Below are 12,958 nucleotides of genomic sequence, written 5' to 3' on the forward strand. Positions count from 1 at the left end.
CAGGACCATGAGGAGTTAAGTCACATTTGATCTTCACAGTGTTGTTCTTGTTTTTTTTCTATTATCTCAGTAGCATAACTTATTAAATGTTTATACTGATCTCTGGTTGCACCTTCAATTTTTTCCATTGCCCTAACATTTGTTTTGTGTGCCTGATCCATAATCAACTTGAATCCCTATTTTTCTACAGCATAAGCAATTAAGGCATTTAGCTTCATGTCGAGAGTATGCATTAATAAAGACATGAACCTTTTTGCCACCAACTCAGGTGTAGACTGGCTGTTTCTGGCAATTCTAAAGCAACAATGGTCATCTTTGAATGTCACTACCTGCCAATAACTCGCTTGAATGGACTTGTTGACTTGTAAGTAGAAAGGACAACCCTTTTGTTTACATATTGCAATGACTCTCTTGTTGTCATTTTTTTTAACCTTCAGATTCTTCTTAGACATTATAGCAAAGGTTTTGATAGCCTCTAGAATTTGTTTCTTATTACTGAATTGCAACCCTACCTCAAACTTTATATCTTCATCATGTTCAAGCACCTTAAAACGAGGAAATGTCACTTTTGGAGGATTTTCATCTTCACATCCATCTGGAGTATCCAACTCATCATAATATCCATCTTCATCATCTAAATTAGAATTTGTTGATTCTACTTTATTAGTATCAAATATGGGGTGACTACTCTGACTAAATGTCTTAGGGTCCAACAATTCTGTCTAATCCCAGCCTTCTTCAAAGTCACTATTTGAAACTTCACTACAATCACTGTTATCATCATCAGCTTCCTTAGTCTCAACATCATCCTCCACCACACCCTCAACAATAACCTCCATCTCACCTACAACACCAGCCTCATCTTCACGTTGCACATGAACCTCCACCAAACCTTGTTCGTCAACCTGAACCTCAGCCTCTACCTGAACCTAAACCTCAACCTGAACCTCATCCTCCACCTGCCCCTCAACCTCATCTTCACTTTCCACCATTGCCTCCACCTGCCCCTCAGCCTCATCTTCACTTTCCACCATTTCCTCCACCTGCCCCTTAGCCTTATCTTCACCTTCCACCATTGCTTTAGCCTCCACTCCATGAATTACAAGAACCTCATCTCCCTTAACATCATTCAACTTTTTTGAAGATTTGTCAAACACCCTCTGGTCCACATACACTCCAACCACATTAAAGCCAAAAACATCTTTAGCCAATTGCAAAATATCAAAGTCACAATTAACTAGCTTCAACCATTTGCTGAGTGCTTTTCGGGGGTCCCTATACCATAAGCACTTGAATGATTTGTACCCAAGAGAGTTAATCACCTTTGTGAAGTCAATATAGGACATAGTATCCACATCCCAACCCCATTCTTCTTCAACGATCTGATCATTGATATACATAGTAAATGGCTTATAAATAAACATCCCACCATGGTGAATCTTTAACCTCACTATTTGTTCTTCGATTGGCCTGCAAAAAAAATGAACAACAACAAAGCCCAAAAAATGAATAAAAACAACACCCACCAAAGGTTTTCACAAGAAAACAAAAACAAAAACCAAAATCGAGACCACCACAACAAAAAAAAAAAGCATCATTCATGTTTCCAAGTGAAATGATAACCAATGAAGGGTTTTTGATCAACAAAATCAGCACACACCCCGTGGAAGACAAAATCGGGACCATTCCACCAATGAAGACATAAGGGACCACCACAACCAAAAAGAAGTACTAAACACCCCGTGGACCCCAAAACCTGAACAAAAATTCAAGCTGGAAAACACTCTGTGGACCACATCAACAAACAAACCCCACAAATTGACCACAACTATCTTCCATTATAATATAAAGAAAACTTCAACAAAATAACCTAACTTGTTGTCACAACCTGCCCTCCGGCAGGGATGCGACGCGGGCCTCGATGGTGCATCTTCCAAGGAAGGAAAACGCATGGAGTCGCCACCAACATTTATTCGAGGAAAACATCGGAAAAAACAAAATGGAAAAGGTCAAAGGTCTGCGTATTTTGAAAATGAGGGTTCGGGAGTTGTTTATGCACGAAGAAGGTATTAGCACCCCATGCACCTGTCACAAGGGACGACAGCCTCTAATCGAGTGTGCAAGACATGACTTCAAAACTATGTATTTTCCCCTTTTTTATGTTTTTTATGCATTTTCCCTTTTTATATTTTATTATCCTTTTTTGGCTTTTTATGTTTTTTACTTTTTTGGGCTTTTTATGCTTTTTACTTTTTTGGGCTTTTTATGTTTTTTACTTTTTTGGGGTCGACAAGGGTATTTCCCTCGCTCCTACGTATTCCTTAATTGCGATGAGGAAATCAGACCTACGTAGTTCTTTAAGAACTGAATGTTTGTTAAGTTATTTTTATCTTTTTGAAAGATTGATTTTAGTTGCGAACAAAAGTCGTTTAAGGCATTGGACCTTGGAACGATCTTTTGATTTTTGAAAAGAGAGAATTGTTAAGGCGTTGGACCTTTGAACGGTCTCTTGATTTTGAAAGGAGAGAAACGTCAAGGCGTTGAACCTTTGAACGATCTCTTGATTTTGAAAGGAGAGAAACGTCAAGGCATTGGACCTTTGAACGGTCTCTTGATTTTTTTTACGAAATGAAGAAGTTCATGAGTTGGTTTTATTTGGTTTTGGCTCATTAATCTTCAATCTTTTTTTTAAAGATAACTTGCGGCATTAATGACCGGTTAAAACTTATTTTACATTGATGAAAATTGTTTACGACACAAACGATCGGTCGAAACTTATTTAAACAGTGGTTAAGTGAGATTACAACACAAACGATCGATTGAAATTCATTTAAATGATGATTAAGTGAGATTACAACACAAATGATTGGTTGAATTTTATTTTAACGGTGATTAAACGAGATTATGACATGAACGATCGGTCGAAACTCGCTTTAAACAAAGAAAAAGATCACCAATGATCGAAGAAGGAGATGAAGATGCACAAACAATAAAGGGGACCCCTATAAATCAAATTCAAATCCTTAAAAGCAAGCACTAACTGGATGAAGAACGAAGAACGAATGAAGAACGGTGTAGGAATCGATCACGGATGCGATTCGGAAACGTTCCGGCCTTGTTTTCTCTTCTTTCTCCTTCTTTTCACTAATTTTAAGTGAAATATGCTTGCCAAGGGTGCTGAACCTTTTCTCCTCAGCCTCCTACGCCTATTTATAGCAAAATAGGGGGAGGAGCTTGTCGCCCAACTCGCCCAGGCGAGCTGGTGGCTTACTCCAAAAGCAACTTGCTCGCCCAAGCGAGCTGGTTACTTCTCCCCTAAGTCATCTAGTGGGCCCGGATGGGCCCAGGGGCTGAGGAATGTCCAAAAATGGACCATTTTGCCCCTATCTTGAGTTTCTTGCCCATTTCCTTCCGAAACATCGTGAAACCCTATGAATTGTGCCGTGATTGCTGTTAAGCAGCTCAACTCGGCTGGGAAAAATCCCCATGTTGACAAAAATTGCCCCCATTATGAGTATCTTGCTCATTTATTTTCGTAACATCGCGAAACCTTACGGATTGCACAACGATTAATGTTAAGCAGCTCAACCTGATCGGTGAAAATCCGCATGTTGACAAACAATTGTCCCCGGACGAAATTAGGGTATGACACTTGCAAACAAAAAGCACTTCCATCTCCTTATGAATATCAACAACAACACCTCACGAACACGAACACCACCGTCAACAATCAACAACGACACCTCACACACACGAGATTGCCTTAGGGTTCACGGTTCCAATAGGATTTTCAGGGAGCAAAAATAGAAGGATTTTCGATATTACATTCAGGGTTGGGGTAAAAATGTTACTAGGTTAAAAATCGCGAACCATTTGATGGACTCCTCAGACGTTGACATGTGCCAGTCAATGTAAATTACTAACGGTTAACATCCAAATCTGGAATGGGGGACCAAGATTGCGTGAAGAAAGACAAAATGTGTCAATAATTTTAAAGGTGGACTAAAATCGAAATTGGAGACAACTAAGGGACCAAATTTGTAATTTTGCCTATTATAACAAGCGTTTTTGAGTCTCTATCTAATCAGTTTTTTTTCTACAACACCAAATCTGCTTTTATGGTGGGTTCAACGAGCCCACTGCTTGCCCCTTTTCAATCTTTTAAAGGTTAATTTGATTAAAGAAGAAAGAAAAAAATTAACTCAAAATCTATTGATTTTTTTTAGTGTTCTATCTATTGATTTCATAAACCCAAGTGATCTATGGTTTTTATATATGTTATCAAATGTGTTTAATTGAACTTAAAAGTTACTTATTAATTATTTAGTAAATTTATTGTATTTAAATTATTTAACTATTTTGTACCTTTGTTTAATTACAAGAATATAATATACGATAGTATAAAATGTAGATGCAAATGCCTTTGGTGTTTTGATGATGATCATGATGAAGAAAAGCAAATGATGCAAATGATTCAAGAATACAAGCCACAACATCAAGATGATCACTAGTACATTAGGAAGGAAATTCCTAATTGATATAGCAAAAGGTTTGGCCAAGTAATGCATGTTAAAAAGTGTTCTTCAAGAGATTTACTCTCTGGTAATCGATTACTAGAGGATGTAATCGATTACCAGTGGCCAAAAATGCTTTACAACAACTACTAAATATTTGAATTCAAATTTTAGACTGTGTAATCGATTACACCATATTGGTAATCGATTACCAGCAGTTAATAAACGTTTTAATTCAAATATTAAAGCCTGTAATCGATTACACAACTATTGTAATCGATTACCAGAGGAGATTTTCAGAAAATAACTTTCAAGAGTCACATCTATTCAAATGTGTTATGAATGGCCATCAAAGGTCTATTTATATGTGACTTGGAAACACGAATTAAGAGAGAGTTTTTGATTGCCCAAAAAGTTCTATCCTCTCAAAAGATTAAGAGAGTTTTTCTAAATTGAAATGTCTTATCCTCTCAAAGAATTCCTTGGTCAAACACTTGCATATTCAAATAAGGAATTGTGATTGATCTTCATTGTACAATCTGTCTCTTTCAAGAGAGATTTCTTCTTCTTTTCTTTTACTTCTGAAAAAGGGTTAAGAGACCGAGGGTCTCTTGTTGTAAAGGATTCCTGAACACAAGGGAAGGGTTGTCCCTGTGTGATTCAGACTTTGTAAAAGGATTTTACAAAGAGAGTGGGAAATCTCAAGTGGGTTGCTTGAGTACTGGATGTAGGCACAGGAAGTGACCGAACCAGTATAAATCAAGTTTGCATTTCTCTCTTCCCTTAAACTTCTTTTATTTATTGCTATTTATCTTTTGACTTTAAAGAAGTTTATTCTGAATTATCTTTTGAGTAATTCATGTTAAGGGTGCATTGTTAATCTAAAGAGAGAGAGCAAGATTTAAATTGGGGAATAGTTCTTGTTATCTTAATTCAACCCCCCCCTTCTTAAGATATCTGAGGCCACAAGGTCCAACAAGTGGTATCAGAGCGGGATTCTTGTATAAAGTTTAAAAACTTCAAGAATAGATATGGCCTCAACCAAATTTCCATTTCTTGAGGGAAATTCTATTAATAGGCTTCTTATGTTCAATGGCGAGGGTTATCACTATTGGAAAACCCGAATGCAGATTCTTATTGAAGCCATAGATTTAAATATATGGGATGCCATTGAAGTTGGTCCTTTTATTCCTACAAAGGTAGTGGGAAATGTAATTATAGAAAAACCAAGAGAAGAATGGAATGATGATGAAAGAAGAAAGGTTCAATACAATTTAAAGGCCAAAAATATAATCACTTCTGCATTAGGCATGGATTAATTTTTTAGAGTCTCAAATTGTAAAAATGCAAAAGAAATGTGGGATACTTTGCAAGTAACCTATGAAGGCACAACCGATGTCAAGAGATCTAGAATAAACACTCTTATACATGAATATGAAATGTTCAGAATGTTTCAATATGAGACCATAGAAGATATGCAGAAGAGATTTACTTGTATAGTTAATCATCTTGCATCTTTGGGAAAAATATTTCCTAATGAAGATCTGATTAACAAAGTGTTGAGATGTTTAAGCAGGCAATGGCAACCAAAAGTAACAGCAATTGCAGAATCAAGAAATCTCACTAATATGTCTCTTGCCACTCTCTTTGGAAAACTTCAACAACATGAAATGGAACTTATGAGACTTCATCACCATGAAGAGAATGATATAAAGAGAAAAGGAATAACACTCAGAACCTCATCATCTTTTATTCAAGAAGAAAGTGACAAAGAGGACTTGACTGAAATAGAAGAAGATGATGATGATTTCAGACTCTTTGTGAAAAGGTTCAATAAATTTCTGAGAAACAAAAGAAATAAAAGAAAATCAAACATCAATACAAAGAAGAAAGAAGAAGACTCCTCCTTAGCCCCATCATGCTATGAAAGTAATCAACCTTGGCACATGAGATCCGATTATCTTGTCTTTGAAAGAAGAATTGAAAAATCCGACAAGAGGAATCTCAAAGAAAAGAAAGAAAAGAAAGCATAGATCACTTGGGAAGAAAATAAAAAAAAAAAATCATAAATCTGGGTATCATGATGAAAGACTATGAAAACGGAGAAGAGTAAAAGCAATACATTGATAACAATGTATCCAAACACATGGCATACATCAAAGTTTATTCAACAAACAAAGGCCACTTGATCAACAAGCCCAACAAGTAATATCAAATGATACCAACAGGTCACTTGTCATTGATTGATTACTTTGATGATTTTTGTCTATGATTGTTAAACTTTTGATTGAGTTTTTGATGCTTGTTTACTCCTTAAGTATTTGATTGTCATTAATGTTTTTGTTTGATAGTTATGTTGATTGTTGTCTTTGATTATGTTTTGATGATTGCTTTTGTTTGATTGTGTTTAATTGTAAGTATTTAATTATATTTGATTGGTGTGTGTTAATTGTTTGATTAATACTTGTTTGAATGAATTAAATACATATTAGTGATGATGATTGATAGTGTTAGATGTATTTAGTATAAACATAGGTTATTTTAGAGGAACTAGTCTAGTTTATGGTCTGGTAATCGATTACCATCTAGTGTAATCGATTACACAAGAATAGGCAGCCTGTAATCGATTACAACATCCTGTAATCGATTACCAGAAGGCTTATTACTCTTGTAATCGATTACCAAGCCTTGTAATCGATTACAACGCGTCCTCGTCTATAAATATCACATTTTCCAGAAATCCCTGCGCAACCCTTTTTCTCTCACGACGTTCCTCCATTCCCAAACCTCCAAATCTTCATATCTCACTCATTTCTCCATCAAATCAACTCCCGTAAATTGCGATCTTCTTCTTTTTCATTTCTCTTTTGCTTTCACCGATTAAAATCTGCAAACACTCCTTCAAATGGCAGAATCGTCAAAGAAACGAAAGGGTTCTTCCGCCTCCGCTTCGGCTTCAAGAGCTCATCGTTCCGGAGCCACTAGCGCATCCACAGCACCAATTCCACCATCATTGTCCTCTTCCCCAGTGTTTTCTTCCGATGAACAGCAGAAACGGTACTCTAATCTTTTCTCATCTCGTTCCATTATCGACCCTAAGTTTATTGATATGGAATTCTTTTCTGCTGAAAACTTTGATTGCATTCAAGCCTTTCAGAACTTAGGTCTTCTACCTTTTATGTCATTACAATTGCCTATTTATCCTGAATTGGTTAAAGCTTTTTATTGTAATCTTGAAATTCAGGACAACACTCTAATTTCTGAAATTTTTGGGATAAAAATGGTCATTGACCAGTCCCTTTTCATGACTTAACCAAATTACCCAGTGACGGTGTACCATTTGAAGGTACACTGAATGATGACTGGAAATTTGATTTCTCTGCCCATGATGCCCGCCAGTTGGTTTGCACCAACAATGCGGATATGACCGGACGTCTTCTTGCCGGGTCATTGGCTTTTGAAAGCCGCATCCTTCACTATTTAATTGTGCGTATTTTGCTTCCACGGTCTTCCAACCTTGCCCAGGTTTCTGAGGAAGATCTAATTATCATGTGGGCCTTTCATACAGGGCGTCAACTTGACTGGGCACACTTAGTCAGATATCGCATGCATAAGGCATTGCGATTAAATGCTCCACTACCATATCCACAGCTTGTCACTCTCTTTTTCCACCATTTTCAAATTCCTCTTGATTCTGAACCTTACGTTCCAATCAAGAGATCCTTTTTAATTGGTGCTGCTGTGATTGCTTCTTTTGGTTACCGCAAAGAACTTGATGGCTCTTGGGTCAAAAAGGGTGCTCCACCCGCTGATGATGAAGGCAACCAACCAGTTGAAGATAATTCCTCTCTTCTTCGAAAGCTTTTAGAAAAGTTCGATGGTCTTCAAACTTTTGTTGGTGACAAGTTTGATAATATGGAATTGCAAGTCGACATGCGGTTTGATGCCATGGAATCAAGGATCACCAAAGTTGAAGAAGATGTCTCCTTCATCCGTACTTGCTTTGATCCACCACCACCGCCTCCATCATCCTCTTAGCTTATAAGTTATTATTAAGACTAAGTCTTATTAGTCATTAAGTATTATTAGTACTCTGTTTTAACGCCGTATATTTGGTTTTTTATTGATCTAGTTATCGTAGTCTTCCACTATAATTATATTTCTAGACATTGCTTTTGTTGATTATGCAAATGTATGGTTTTATTATGTTTCATGAATGGCGTTGTTTGGATATTTATTGTGTTTGGCTTTTGATTGTGTTGTTTAGTTCTTTTTGATGTTGCCAAAGGGGGAGAGAACTTGAGAGAACTTGGGTTAGAAATCAATTAAACTACTCATTACAGTTAGGCATAGGCATACATGCCAAAAGATAGGGGGAGTAAGGGCTGTGTGAACATGCTATCATCTTGTATATGGTTTGTCTTGATTTCAGGGATTGTCATCATCAAAAAGGGGGAGATTGTAGAAGGTTTTTGGTGTTTTGATGATGATCAAAAAGCTTAGAAATCAAGTGATAAAAGTGATCATAAATTCTGGAATATAGGGGGAGTAAACGCACATTTTATCTATACACAATTGGTTGTTGCTTGCTTGAATCTTGATCTCAGGTATTGTATTGTCATCATCAAAAAGGGGGAGATTGTAGATGCAAATGCCTTTGGTGTTTTGATGATGATCATGATGAAGAAAAGCAAATGATGCAAATGATTCAAGAATACAAGCCACAACATCAAGATGATCACTAGTACATTAGGAAGGAAATTCCTAATTGATATAGCAAAAGGTTTGGCCAAGTAATGCATGTTAAAAAGTGTTCTTCAAGAGATTTACTCTCTGGTAATCGATTACTAGAGGATGTAATCGATTACCAGTGGCCAAAAATGCTTTACAACAACTACTAAATATTTGAATTCAAATTTTAGACTGTGTAATCGATTACACCATATTGGTAATCGATTACCAGCAGTTAATAAACGTTTTAATTCAAATATTAAAGCCTGTAATCGATTACACAACTATTGTAATCGATTACCAGAGGAGATTTTCAGAAAATAACTTTCAAGAGTCACATCTATTCAAATGTGTTATGAATGGCCATCAAAGGTCTATTTATATGTGACTTGGAAACACGAATTAAGAGAGAGTTTTTGATTGCCCAAAAAGTTCTATCCTCTCAAAAGATTAAGAGAGTTTTTCTAAATTGAAATGTCTTATCCTCTCAAAGAATTCCTTGGTCAAACACTTGCATATTCAAATAAGGAATTGTGATTGATCTTCATTGTACAATCTGTCTCTTTCAAGAGAGATTTCTTCTTCTTTTCTTTTACTTCTGAAAAAGGGTTAAGAGACCGAGGGTCTCTTGTTGTAAAGGATTCCTGAACACAAGGGAAGGGTTGTCCCTGTGTGATTCAGACTTTGTAAAAGGATTTTACAAAGAGAGTGGGAAATCTCAAGTGGGTTGCTTGAGTACTGGATGTAGGCACAGGAAGTGACCGAACCAGTATAAATCAAGTTTGCATTTCTCTCTTCCCTTAAACTTCTTTTATTTATTGCTATTTATCTTTTGACTTTAAAGAAGTTTATTCTGAATTATCTTTTGAGTAATTCATGTTAAGGGTGCATTGTTAATCTAAAGAGAGAGAGCAAGATTTAAATTGGGGAATAGTTCTTGTTATCTTAATTCAACCCCCCCTTCTTAAGATATCTGAGGCCACAAGGTCCAACATAAAAGAATTATATTATTATCTAATCATAAATCATCATATTTGATAAGTTTATTAACTTTATCTTACACTTCAAAAAAGTTAACTTTATCCTAAAAAAAATATTAACTTTAAAAATAATTAACTAAATTACAATTTTGGTTTTTTAGTTTTTCATATCCATGATTTTGATCCCCTAATTTTTTTTTATTGTAACATATGCTTTCACTAGTTTTATCAATTAACAGTTTTGGTCCACTTGATAAATTATTAACTAATAACTATGACTAATATAATTATTAAGTTAATTATAAATAAAACTATTAATCATTAAAAAAACTTTAGTAAAAGATTATTAATCCAAACTAGTTTTTGATCCTTGTGATGCACGAGATTAACAATTTGTTTGTATATGTATAGAATGATTATTTATGTAATTTTTTTATATAAGAAAGAATCATCCCAAAAAATATGTAATTTTTTAAAATTATTTATCATGATGTATAATAAGTAAAATATCACAAAAATAAGTCAATGTAATGAGAATAAAGATAACATAGGAAAGAAATTGAGTTATTATGTTACAAAGCTTGTTTTGATGTTAGAAATAGGTCCATCATCATTAGTTAAACTTATTTTGTTTTTTTTTTCTTTCTAAATGGCTATAAATTGTTGAAACATATGTTTAATTCTTCAATTATTCGTCACATGCCCAAAATATCTAATAAAAAATATAAATAAAATAAATTTAATATAGTGAAGTTGATGAAAAATTATTGATCAATTAAGTTGAACAAATTTAAGATTTTTATAACAATTTACATTATTTTCATTGTCAATAATGTAATTAATAAGTAATATAAGATATTATATGCAGGAATACATAATGAATTATATTTTGAAGTTTCACAAAAGGAAAAGCTTTGTTGAATTATGTTTTTGATATGAAAGATGTCAACGTTTCAATCTTATCTTATATTTTTGTGTCAATTTGAAATAACAAATTAACATTAAAGAGTACACAAATAATGAAATAATTTACTGATAAATATTAAGAAAATAGATTAAAAAAAATATGTGATGGAAAATAATGTATAATAACAATACTTGATTTAAATTTTGAAAGATGTCTCAATAAATAACATTTGAAGTCATTTAAATTATCTCTATTATTAACAAAAATATTTTTGTTAATATATTTTCATTAGAAAAGATATGAAATATTTTTATTATTAACAAAATTAACATAAAAATATTTAAATTTCATTGATATATATTAATTACGAATTTTTTCATTATAATATAAAAATACAGTAAAATATACTTATTTAAACGTATATCATACATTAATATTATGTCATTTATAATTATATTTATATTTCAATTCAAATTCATTAATGTTTTTAGATAATTTGGATTGAGACGAATGTCCAAAATTTTGAGAAACGTCCCATATGAGAAATATATAAAAAAAAAAAGAAAGAAATGATTCTAAAATTATGACTCTTTATTTTGACAGAAAAATATGTTGCAATTATGACGATCTATAAAAATCGGCATTCAACGTTGTATATTAATTTTTCACATGAAAAAACTAAGAAATATCAAAAAAATTACATTTATGTTAATTAGTTGACACCACACTCAGACTCAAATTTAGGAATCAATAAAAATTTGAAACACTTTTACATGATAATTTTTTTATCACATTAATGTTTAAAAATTATATTTTTTTATAATAACTTTAATTGTTCATTATATGATTCAAAATAAATATGATTGCCTTATCATAAATTTACAATTCTAAACTCTAAATAATTTTTTATATACATTTATGGGGCAATTTTTATTTTTTAATATAATTAAAATCATATTGTGCAATCTGTGAATGTATGTATACATGATTTTGATGATGTCAAAAGAAGAATCAAACAAGGCTCATTTTGCTTCAAGATTAATACAAGATTGTTTCAACAAACAAAGCCTTGATTCAAGATTTCTTCAAGATCAAGCCTTGCCTCACAATGAAAGGTTTCAAGTCATTCAAGGCACATGTAATCGATTACCAATACATGTAATCGATTACCAATGGTTTGAAAGTGTGTAATCGATTACACATCATATGTAATCGATTACCAGAGACTCTGAATGTTGGGAATTCAAATTTTAAATGAAAGGTTACAACTGTTCAAGAAAAACAACTGTGTAATCGATTACACTAATTCTGTAATCGATTACCAGAGAGGATTTTCAAGGAATATCGCCAACAGTCACATCTTATCATTTGGATTTTGAATGGCCATCAAAGGCCTATATATATGTGTGACTTGGGATGAAATTGAAGAGAGAGTTTTGCTGGTCCAAAATGTCTTATCCTCTCAAAAGAAAATGAGAGAGATTCCAAAAGAACTTCATTGTCAAATGCTCTCTCAAAAGAAATCCTTGGCCAAACACTTGCAAAATCTATAAGGATTCCTACATGATCTTTATTGTAATATTCTTCTCTTGAAGAGAGAATTCTTCTTCCATTCTTCTTATTCAATGAGATTGGTTAAGAGACTGTGAGTCTCTTGTTGTAAAGGATTCCTGAACACAAGGGATGGGTTGTCCCTGTGTGGTTCAGACTTTGTAATGGATTTTACAAAGATAGTGGAAATCTCAAGTGGGTTGCTTGAGTACTGGACGTAGGCACGGGTTGTGGCCGAACCAGTATAAAACTGTGTTTGCATTCTCTCTTCCCTT

This window comes from Glycine soja, chromosome 6 (assembly GCF_004193775.1).
Source record: "Glycine soja cultivar W05 chromosome 6, ASM419377v2, whole genome shotgun sequence".
NCBI lineage: Eukaryota > Viridiplantae > Streptophyta > Magnoliopsida > Fabales > Fabaceae > Glycine > Glycine soja.